This window comes from Cydia fagiglandana, chromosome 15 (assembly GCF_963556715.1).
Source record: "Cydia fagiglandana chromosome 15, ilCydFagi1.1, whole genome shotgun sequence".
Classification (NCBI taxonomy): domain Eukaryota; kingdom Metazoa; phylum Arthropoda; class Insecta; order Lepidoptera; family Tortricidae; genus Cydia; species Cydia fagiglandana.
This window is the reverse complement of record NC_085946.1, coordinates 6,043,576-6,055,600: the sequence shown is the minus strand read 5'-3', so window position 1 is coordinate 6,055,600 and position 12,025 is coordinate 6,043,576. Positions and strand designations below refer to the sequence as shown.

Genomic DNA, 12,025 nt, shown 5'->3' with positions numbered 1-12,025 from the left:
GTGAGTTGGCGAATCACATTATAAAATTGTAATAACCACATTCAAGTATATTTAAAATAAAAATAAATTAAACGAGGCTGAAATTACGTCGTAATCTTACAAAAATACTCTTTTTTTGATAGGTTTACACATCACTCGAATCTTTAGGCTTAAATTACATTATACCTACCTGAATAGACAGAAAATATTAGGTAAAAGAAATGTAAATTAAATTCGATTTATTTTAACTATATGACGTCTTATCGGGTATGCTTCAAGGCAGAATTTACATTACATTCGTGTTACAAACTCTTAAAGGGTTAAATTGATAAAGGGATTTTATTTAAGTCTACTTGAAGGGTGGTTGAACTTCTTTAATCTGTTTTATATCCCAAAATCTGACTTTGCCGAGCTAACACTTATCCATCGAACGTAAAGTAATTCGCAGAACACAATTTAGATATATTATTTTGACCTTTGAACTTGAAATGTGTTATTTGTAAGAAATTTTGCGATTGGTGCGTATAGTACCTATTATTCTAATTACGACATATAAACTAGTTTGCAACATTTAGACCCCAGTCTACACATTCCTACCCTTGTGACGATGAAGCGCGTTATCTTCGTTCTACATTCATAACACATGAACAGTCAGCAAGTTCAAGTTCATAACAAGCAAGTCCGGGCATCAATGCCCCATAAGTCACTCGTAGGATAAACCGTAAGTAAATCACGGCGCGATGAATACGCCGCCAGGTCTGCCCGGTCTGATAACGATTAAATATGGCGCGCCCGCTCATATTGTGTGTACTTAACGCGGCCGTGAGCGCTGCAGTGGAAACGTGGAGATTTATGTCCAGTCGCGTATAGTGGGAAAAATTGGGACGGAAATGTTTGACAATAGCCTACTTTTTTCGCATGAGATGACCCAATGTGGCGCACGCTATGCACGAATTTAAACTGCAAAAATAGATCGAACATGCTTATCATTAACTGGCACATCGTGCTGCTGTAGATGGATCTTAATTTTAAGTGAAAAAAAAAAGTGTTTAAGTAAATTTATATTGCACAGCACATAATATAAACAAAATAAAACAAAACCGAATAAAAAAAGTATGTTGACCATCTTTTTAAACTATAGTTTGGTCCTAAATACCTATAGAATACCTGCATTTACGTTTTATACTTGATTTATGTTAACACGTACGTTTTATATGATCTGTGCACGTACTATTATAGCGGAATATTTCGCTTTCAAGTATGTTTAATGGTTATCGCGATTTGAGCAATCGCAAATGTGCGCGTCGACAAGGATACGGGTTGATGCGGTGCATTAAGATTTGGTCTATTTGCAGTGGGGCCAACTCAACTGTAACACCGATAATGTGGCAGGAATACTCGAAAGTAAATATATTGTATGAAGAAATGTGACTTTTATGAGGTGTAATGCTCGTTAGTGTACACAACAAATATAATTTATATTTTTTAACAGTTGGAAACTGCGGTACTTTACGACTTTTGATGTACCTATGCAGGCGGGGGTAACTCAACATTGCGGTAATATTAATCAATATATGCATGTAGACAAGTGGCTTTTATGACGCTTATGCAGGTGGTGAATATATTTCGTAATACTGCATATCACATATAAGTTTTGGTCTGTTTGCAGTAGGGGAAACTCAACTGTAAGAACACATGATAACTATTGTCTGTAAATTTTGAGCAGGATTTTAATGTAGCGTTCATGACAGTTTCTAGTGTGATGTGTATTATCCAGAGTTTTATTTATTATATATTATTACGTACGAGTTTCGACGACAAATTAAGTATTTGGACTTGTTGTAAGTTTATATTATTATTAATTTAATAAACAATTACTAAAATATCTGAATATAAAATTCTATTACTGAAAATTAAGTGATCACATCAAGCTAAATGAAACAACCTTTACTCCGGGAAAATTCCACAATTTTACCAAAATCATCATTAGCAATGCACCCGTTCTATACACAAAATGGTTTTTGCGTTCACTGATTATGCCATACATTTCCCCTCGTACTCGAACACCTGTCTCAATACAAACTCATTAATTGCGAAATCCGCTGCCTGGTGATAGACAATTTTTGCGTTCTCATTAGGCATTCGCACGCGAACTATGCAAATACTGATGCGGTAACCCATCGAATCACTCAGCGCTGTGATACGACAGCGGAAACACAGATTAATAAAAACGCTTTCGAGTTTTGTTTACTTTGTATCTACATACTTATATAATTTGCTGTATCTGCAAGAACAATTATGTTCAGGCAAAACATCTACTAATTAGTGTTTACTCATTTTTATTTAAAATAAATTTAAAATATCTGTTGATCACGAAAGTTCACGACGCGAGGTTAGACCCCTCGCGTCGTGAACTTTCGTGATCAACAGATATTTTTACAGATATTTTAGAACGCGATTCTGACCGACATGCCTATTTTTAAAACAATTAACCTCTTTACCTACCCATACAACTCCTAAAGAAAGATAAGTACAATGACCTTGTACTACGGCTTGTCTAACGTAGGTAATTTTGGTACCAACGTGTACCTAAATTCTTGAAATATTCACTATGAACACAATGTACGTACGAAATGTACAATGTGCATAGGAACGACATGTGGAATATGCGCATCAGCGGTCGGGCCCCACTACAAATTCTGCAAACCTAAGCTGCGTCATGCATTGAATCTGATGATGCAGTCGCAGACGGGTCATTATCATTATCGTACCACTCGGCATCCATTAATCACGTTGGTATTCTTGATTCGTGCCCCCTCGGCCTGTGCCCCTTCACTGTACCTGCCTATTTATTCGTGTAGCATTTTGTTCTGTCCCTAGAATAACTTGCTCTCCCATTTCGTTATGAGTACGCGTAATCACTTGTCAATTTTATGCTGGTCTATCGTGTGGTGAAGTTGGGCATTATGAATAAGGGCCCTGGCGGTGTATTCCTCTTTGCCTACTAAACGTAGGTGAGTCTGGTGGACCGCAGACCGATGTAACTTTAACCCCGATCCGTAACAACTATTGTAAATACTACAGGGTGATTTTAGCATTTCTAAAAGCTGGATTTTAAGTAAAAAAAAGTGATTTATTCTTCATTTAACTTAATAAATGATGTGCCAATGTAATATATTGCAATATAAAACAACATTTGCCAATAAATAGGTAATTCGTCTTAAGAATAGATCGCAAAAAATGTAAGAGGACCTGAGAAAACCTCGAGGGTACAACTTTAAATAGAAATGCCCGTTTGGGGAGAGCGCACTTATTTTGCCTTATCGTTGGACTCGCTTGAGCTCAGTAAGGGTTGGAATAACAGCCCTGGACGCACGAGTGCGTTCACCCTTCCCTTATCAGTTGTAATGCTACCGAGCCGAGGACAGCGGGGGATTCGGAGTGCTAAATGATATTGACGGTTTTTGCGATTTCATCGACTAACGGGTGAACTTCGTGGGATGATTTATAACTAATTTATAGACCTTGTGGGATTTCAATGAAGTTTTTCAATTATAAATAATTGTCGAGAAAAACAAGTGAGCGATTAGTAGTAGATCTGGCGTCATGCGTAGGTATGCAAAGTATCATGTTCACATCACATCGATAAAAGTTCGTTGCCATAAATGTGTTATTTAATAATTTATAAACAAGCAGTGCATGGTCAGATATCTACCAAATGGCGGACAAGTAGATACAGTCATAATCAGTAGATTGGCCGAAACGTCGGCCTGGACAATAGCTTTTCCTAAGATTGTCCACATTGACCGATCGTGCGCTCTTTCATTCAACAGTTCCCTGCAATCTCGAACAGATCAAAAACGTCGGGTGCATCCCCTAAACAGAACATCAAATTGCAACTAATTGAGTAATGTGTTTACTTGATGCGCCTGCCAGAAATGGACATAACAGATTTCAACATTGACATTATTAAAGTACACAGGCGAATCCGTACCTGCGTTGTTTGCCGTCGGACCTATTCCACTAATTCTGCGGCTGGATCGGAACAATCCCATCCCAGGGTTTGTGATGAACAGGTTATTGAATACAATCGAACCGCAATGCTTGCTCATTGGAAAACCGACAGTTTCATAAATGTATAATTTCAGACACAAAATGTGACTTTTGTAAAACATGCAGTTCTAAAAAATATCTTAATTGAATATTCCAGGAAGGATATTGGATATTAGACTACACATATACTCAAAAATTTTTGGTTGCAATCTCGGGGTTTAAAATGTTCGGATCGATGGATATCGCCTACCAGTTTTTTAATTTAGTAGTATTTAGTTTTCAATTATAATTTTATCTGTGTTATTTTTAGACACAGTAGAATTAAAAACCAACCAAAAATTAAACTAAGTAGAAAGAGATTCAATTATATGCCTATTAATGTCATTGAATAAGCAATAGGTAATGAGTTTGCATCGTAGACTGGTGTAAACATGACGTTGGTATAGTATAATGAGATATTGTAGTAAATTACTCGCTAAATTGACACCAGAAAGGAAATAATTTACTATGTAGGTATTAAATACACTGGAGATAATTTATTATAAATAATTAATCTATAATTAACTTTTCATCTAGTCTTAGTATTTAAAACAAAGTTAAAACTTTGTATTTTAAATCAGAAACTGCGCTAAGTAAAATTAAGACCAGAAAACTGAGTTCATGTTTTACACGGTTTTACTTAGGTTTCTTATAGACAGAGCTACTTATGGTGGTCACGACCCTCAGCTGTGAGGATAACGACGAAGAAGAGATTTAGGTTTTCTTCTAAAATTTGTATATGTAGTTTATTAACTGAATTCAATTTAAATAGTATAAATTGAATTGAACTAGGTACTTTAAAAGCTCTGTGTGTAGACAACGCTTAATCGAGTACTAGCAGTCGCTCCGCGTCTCGACAAAATAACCAAAATACAGTTGAAGATTTCACGGAACTTTCATTTCACAATTACTGCTACTTAGCAGACAATTAACTGAGACAATAGAGCCCAAGTACGTATAAAGCAGGACACAATGTACCCGTATATCAGCCGGTAATAGCTCGAGTTGGCGTAATTGAGTTTAACCAATCGGATATCGGCATTACATTATAGTGATTCATGTACGGTGTAATGTTATCATATCGGACATGGCCGATTCCTGTAGCATAATTGGATAGGCGTCAAGTTTGTTTAACTGACACGATTAGATTCTTATCGATTATAGTGTTGATTGGGTTTATGACACATCCAGTTATGGTGATAGTTTCCGCTAAATGGAGTCCATTGTTCTTGTATATCCACGACGCATTCGGAACACTGCAGTATTCATGACACTTGATCGTAAAAATATTCTCTACCCGTTTATTGTAAACAAATCTATTTACACTGTTTCATCAACATTCAGTTTAAGAGCTCTTGTCGGTCCAGTGTGATGAAGTTGTCTCCACCTTGGTCGGTCCGAAGCCAGCCCTTTAGTGTCCTGGTACGACACGGCCCCTACAAGTCATGCTCCTTTACTTGGCTCAAATAATTTTTCCTTGATCTTCCCCTCCCCCTCCTTCCATTTATTTTCCCTTCTATGATGTTTCTGATGAAGTGATCGTGTCATAGCAGGTGGCCGATAATTTTAACTCTTCTATTTGTACGGTTTATATGAGTATAGCGTAATTGCAATGTGTAATAATAGTCATATCCTAACGTTTCGCGTTATAATCCTAACTAATATAAAGATGTTGTGTTAAGCCATTTAAAGTAAATTGCTGGAAAAGATCAGTTATACTTCAGTTTAGTCCTCAATTTGTGATTAGATTTAACCATAAAGCATTGAATTCCAGAACACGCCTCACAAAAACTAATCTAACTGATTGAGATCTCAATATTCGACTATTAAAACGATCCCCCCACATTATCTATTCGCAGGGCTCGTACGGTATTTCCATCATATCACGTAAGCGGGCGCGGTCTCCGATACCATCTTTCACGGGCTTCGTGACCGCAGGATAGTCATGCAGTGAATCGATACCTGCGTCATGAATATTTCAACCATTTTTGTGTCCACCGTACCATTGTCGCGTACCTAATTGAAATATTGTGTGTTATCTGTATAATTTTTACGGATGACGGTTTTGATTGGTTTCGATTGATTGCTGTTGTATTTTTATGCTTCAAATCGCTTTGAATAAATATAATTGATTTTATATCGTCGGGCAAACTTGATGTCTAAAAACAGTTATAGTGCTGAGTGCCTTTTTATTATTGCTCATTGTGCTTTGTACTTTTAATTGCCTATACGTAAATATTTTCTCATGAAACCTTTAATTTTCCCAATTTGCGGGGTTAACACGGCAATACATCACGACCTGCCCATGGAAATGACACGACCGGCATTCCCAACTTTTAATAAAAACCATGGAATTTTTCCAGCTTTGGCAAACAAAAGGCCCTCCGTACGCGCACGCAGTAGTAAATTACGCAACAATTCGAATGGAAAATGAAATGCCTGCTTACGAACCATTAAGCAATTTGAATTTAACACTCGTTCCTTCATTTTCCTATTACCGCAGAAATTTTGCGTATTACTCACGAGGCTCTGAGGGGGATGTAAACAGCGCTGGGCGTATCGTGTCGAGCTACAAGTTTTGAATGCATTTATGAAGTTGCTAACTCGCGAGTTCATAAATGATCATTCTTGCGTACATGAACGATATCTGAATGTTGCTTTTATTGTAACTGTAGCTACTTACTTACTAAATATACTACTATTATTACGAATTTACATACTTGATCTAAACTTAAAGATCTGAGAGTGGATAAGTAATATCTACGCACTGAGCCTCCGGCCTTCAAGAATATTAGGTGTTGCTTAAATATTCATGAATTCAGTCAAAGAAAACGTTCTCTCAAAATTATTTGCCAGAAACTCTTCAAACGAATAATTTGGACCTATGACATTTTCATAGCGACGGACGAAATCGTTTTAGCTGATTTCGTAATTTCGTTGGTAAAAACCGTGTACCGAGCGTCTCCGTCAAAGAGAAACGGACTCATCCACCTGGAATAAATCAACACGAAAAAATAATATGCTGGTATGCTATAGGACATTGACATCGCTGGAGAGGTTCAGGCAAATACTGAAAAATTACCCAAAAACGGGACACTTCATCTGTCATAATTAGGTCCCTATGTTTCACTGTAACGATTAAAAACTCCGTATTTGTAGATAGTTGATAATTAAACTGGTTTTACTCTTACAGTATCCGTAAACGAAACAAGAAAAGCATAAAAAAGTGTTTATCTTGTTTAACGAATGCGAAGTACTTAATATCAACGGGGCGGGTACAAGGAGCGGATTCGCCCGATGCAGCCTACAGCCTACACCGTGTCTGCAGACACGGACCGAAAGGGGTGGCAAAGATTAAGTTGCGTTTTTTAATCAAACACACAGCAATCCGTCAATGGGACGATCCACTGACTAAAACAAAGCGATAAATTAAAGCAGGAAACCGGGAGGCGAGCGTTCGCCGCTCGTATTGAAAGATTTACTTCCTCTGTTTAATTGCAATAACGGCTAGGCACGTTGGTATCGTATTTTTCTTTTTACACTCCGCCTCTTATTGCCTTCGGGCCGTTAAATAAATTTATGACGCCCGACAAAGTTCAGCCCACCTCTGCAGCCTCTGCGGTGCGCGAAATTAGGTGGGAATGCGAACGGGAAATAAAAAGCCAGGTCTCAGGTGCGTTGTAGCGCTGCCCGGTAGTGCGGATTAGCTCTTGACTCGCGGTTAAATGGGCCGCCCGCTCATAAAAGTTTCTTAACGCTCATAGTTTGGGGCTACCTTCCGGTTGACTCGAATTTCCCTCTCTAAAAAGTTCCGGTGGCCGCTAGCTTTGTTTCCCATTACGCCGTGTACCTATCTGCTTTGGGATTTTGTCATTACGAGACAGTTCGCAACGGGAAACTTTGTTATTGGGGTATGACTTTAAATTACAGTTATGAAGGATTTATATAGACTGGTGTAATTCAAACAGCTTGAATATTTAATGCCCACATATAGGTACAGTACTCACTAAGAAATTGGCTTAATGTAATTACCTATGTGAAGAGATATTTCGTAGAAGCTTTGAGCTTTCTCAAAATTATCTTGTTAATCCATTTAGGTATATTTAAAGTGAAATCTTGTAAAGTCTCATGATGATCAATAATAAACATAACATAACATAACATAATTTATTTTAATCAGTGTGTTATGCTAGTATGTACTGAATCCTACTTATTAAGGTCTCGGTAAATCATTTGCTAATAAAATATGCTTAACTAGCGACACGAGTTTTCCAAATAAACAATGTCGTCAAAACAAAAACAAAGGCGTGTCAAATTAATATACGGTAGCAAAATGTAATGTATACGAAAGAATACAAAGCTCCGTTGTTAAATTAACAAAAGAAATGTAATAAAGAGGTTAGTACATTTTTATCCATGTACTTAACAAATAAAGTTAGCGAATAAACGTAATCTGTGTACTCACAAATGAAAATTTGTGTACGAAGTGAATACAAAGCGTACAATATATTAGATTGTTTCTCTTAAGTTTGTTCCTTCCTGCACGCAGAAAAAGGGAGAATTTCAATTACACTTTCCTATTATAAATTAAAGGGAAATTTAGCAACTCACATTAACGCCCGGCTCCTTTAAAACCTCCAATGTAATCTGAAACAAGGAACAAACACGCCTAAATAACAATAAAATTGTAATAAAAACTTTGAGCACGCAACCGAAATTGTTGTTATAGGGAAAATTGACCAAATTATTATTTACGGTTAGGAATTATTACGAGCCGCAGACAAATCATCCTCGAGACTGAGCATAGTAGCGCTACCCCCTCTGCTACGCATACGGTAGGTTTACTCCATGTTCGAGTCGAAAGTGTCTGTGGGCCTGATTCGGATTTTGAAATAGACATCTTTCAACATGGAGTAAAACTACCGTATCTTTTAGGCATCACCAAGATACGATAACGATATGTTAAAGATCTAACATTTGACATTTGCGCTGCAAAAGAGAACTAGTTGATATCTAAACTATAACGTATCTAGAATGGATCTAGTACGTGTCGTCTCTTGTGAATATCTTGAAGTTCGAATACGGCAGTTTGTGTGACGTCCGTGGCTTTGAACGGACCAATCACGGCAAGGGACTCGCTCACCTCGTCCCGCGCACCCCGTATTTTTGGCAGCATCGATTTCATGAAATAATTGCTCTAAGCTCCGTCTAGAGGATTCCTAGTCTATGTTACGAGCATTAATCGGCGACTGCCCGTAGCGTGGGACGCTACGTGACGCTTTCCCAAACTTCCTACACAGATTATTAAATGTTTTGTTACCTGCAATTACAACGTATTACAATTCAGAAAATTGATAGTGATTTGGGCAATTAGTATCTTCTGGAACTAGTTGTAATACTGTTTAATGACAAGAATACATTTCTAAATAAAAATATGTATAGCGCTGATGATAAGAAATTAAAATGTCTGAGTGACAAGCGACATGCGCAGTTAAAAGGTCGTTGTCTAAAAGGTACTATAATTACATGAACTCTATATCAATCGCGCTGTTTGACCTGGGTGGGGTTCCTTGTGGAGATTTATTTATGCCGTTCTGTTCCTTCATCTGAGCTACATTCGGTCCTCGGTAAGGCATCAAATACATATAATAATAAATAAGGCATTTTTTTGTGTTTTATGGACTAATCAAAAATGTTTGGGTACTGATGGGTTATACCACAGAGCCTAACCCCCTTATTCATAAATGCGATACAAACCTTGATTAACTAATAATCGCTTGTCTTTATCTGTTATTTTGACTTATGTATTTGTAAGAAAGGGGTAAAACATAATTTAACTAAAAAACCCGTAAAGTTTTATGAATAAATAAAGGGGGTAAATAAATACATATTACGAGTACTTACATACGTTAAGTACGCGTTTCCGCGAATTAAACCCGTAATAGGGAAATTTTCTCGCATCGCGTTGCCACATCAAAGTTCGAAGGTAGCTTTTGAACTGTTAAACCTTGCTTCTCGATTTTGAGTCTCAATGAAAAGTATGTCGTTTCTTGTAACAAACAAGGATAGTTTTTCAATGAGTGTTTTAGTTAAGATATGAGCTTAAGAAAGTTACGCTATTTATTTATTGCAAAGCCACGCATCATTTCACAACCGCCTACTTGTTTGCGGTCACTGGTTTTGATCAAATTTGGAATAACGGCGGTACTATTGTTAGAATAAAAGCCTGATAGGCATGTTCACAACTGGTTGAGGATTGTGCAGAATTTATTAACTTTGTGTTATTTTTATTAAATTTTCTTTATCATTTTATACGGGAATATAATATTAAGAGAGCCGTAGTTGCAATTTGTTTGTGCGATGTGAGATATGTAAATCGCGTTTCTCACTGACTACCTACCTATAGTCACAGCCAAGCAGGACAATCAAATGCCACGCACATACCTATCATTAATCATTATAGCTATACGTATATCTATAATTATACCTACTAAACATACCGATAACTAAAGCCTATCTTACAAATTTAATTTGAGACAGTTGTTTAGGTATTGAAAAAGTAAAATTAAAACATCAATCTCAAGTGAAACATTATAAATAACAAATAGATAATATCAGATTTTATCTATCTATAAGTACATCGTATTTTGTTTACCATATAAATAGGTACGTAAACGATACGTAACAATTTAAATGATTCTATTCTAATCTATCTATATCCTTACGAGTATATTACTAGCTTCTTTTTTGACTGCAAAATAAAATCCAAAGTAAGAGATTTCCCTAAAATCCCTTATCCAAGGTCTGGCGATCTTTCCCTTGGGTAAAACCTAAATTTTACAGACGGTCTGTCACGTGTCCGCTGTCGTATGTCATTAGCACGGGTAAAATTAACGTTTCCCGCATTTTGTTTCGTTTTCAGAACCCGTTGCAAAGTTGCGAAAGCAACTTTGTTAATGTCGAAATAATGCGTACGTGGGAAATTTTAAACATGTGTCAAAACAGAATGGAAGAGGGGCGAGTGTTTGTGCTGGATTTAAAAGGCAATTAAAGGATTGAAGTGTAGTTGAGGGACTCAAGCTAAGAGCAGGTACATAAGATAAAATCAATAACAAAGAACTAATTGCTTTTCAAAACAACAGAGTTCAAGACGTGTAGTTTAAGTAATGTAGTGAATAAAATCCATTGTGTCCAAGAGATCTTTGTCTAATTTTAATTTTAGCCTTTATCAAAAAGGCTAATCAACTTCACCTGTAACCGAATCTTCAGTACGCTCAACGTATTAGCATTGCAATACAGCGGAGAAATGCTGCCAGCGGCCTCGGCATCATGCCAAAGGGACCGAATTTCTTAGTAGTAGTAGTAGTAGTAGTAGTAATCACTTTATTGTACACAACACAGGTTTACAAAAATAAATTACAGTAATGGAAGTACAAAGGCAAACTTATCCCTATAAGGGATCTCTTCCAGCTAACCTTCGATTAGATGAGGGGAAAACTCCACCACCAAAGAGGAAACTTAGATGTATTTTAATATTATTTACTATTAGTTTTATTTTATAGATACGTTAGTTTATTTTTCTATTTAATGTATCTACCTGAAACTGATAACAAATGTTATTATTTTAGCCCGAGTTTGAATTATATACAATTGCCGCTTGTGCCTGATTTGGAACACAATTATAAAATAAATTAACCAACAATTTTATTTTCCAACACAAGTAACACAACAAGAGATACCAATAAAACATCGTGATTCAACAAAACCTATAAAGAGATCGAGGTACGAGAGAATCAACAAGAATCCTGAACACTAACTGAGTTGTCCCATGTCGCGGCGGCGAACGTGGCCAAACAAAATGTAATTTTCCCTCCGAAGCGCCCACTTACGTGACCCGGGGAAGATATAACGCCTTTATTAAATTATTTTAGCTTTTATAACTGCTACAGACATG

The 12,025-nt window shown here is 36.7% G+C and overlaps 1 protein-coding gene across 1 annotated transcript in view; it reads right to left on the bottom strand.

Moving 5' to 3' along the window:
• Window positions 1-12,025, bottom strand: part of LOC134671231 (semaphorin-2A) — a 433,155-nt gene that overhangs the window by 218,010 nt on the left and 203,120 nt on the right. The window contains exon 2 of the mRNA XM_063529030.1: window positions 8,683-8,718. The gene's annotated coding sequence lies outside the window, so the exon portion shown is untranslated. The remainder of the gene's footprint in view (window positions 1-8,682; window positions 8,719-12,025) is intronic.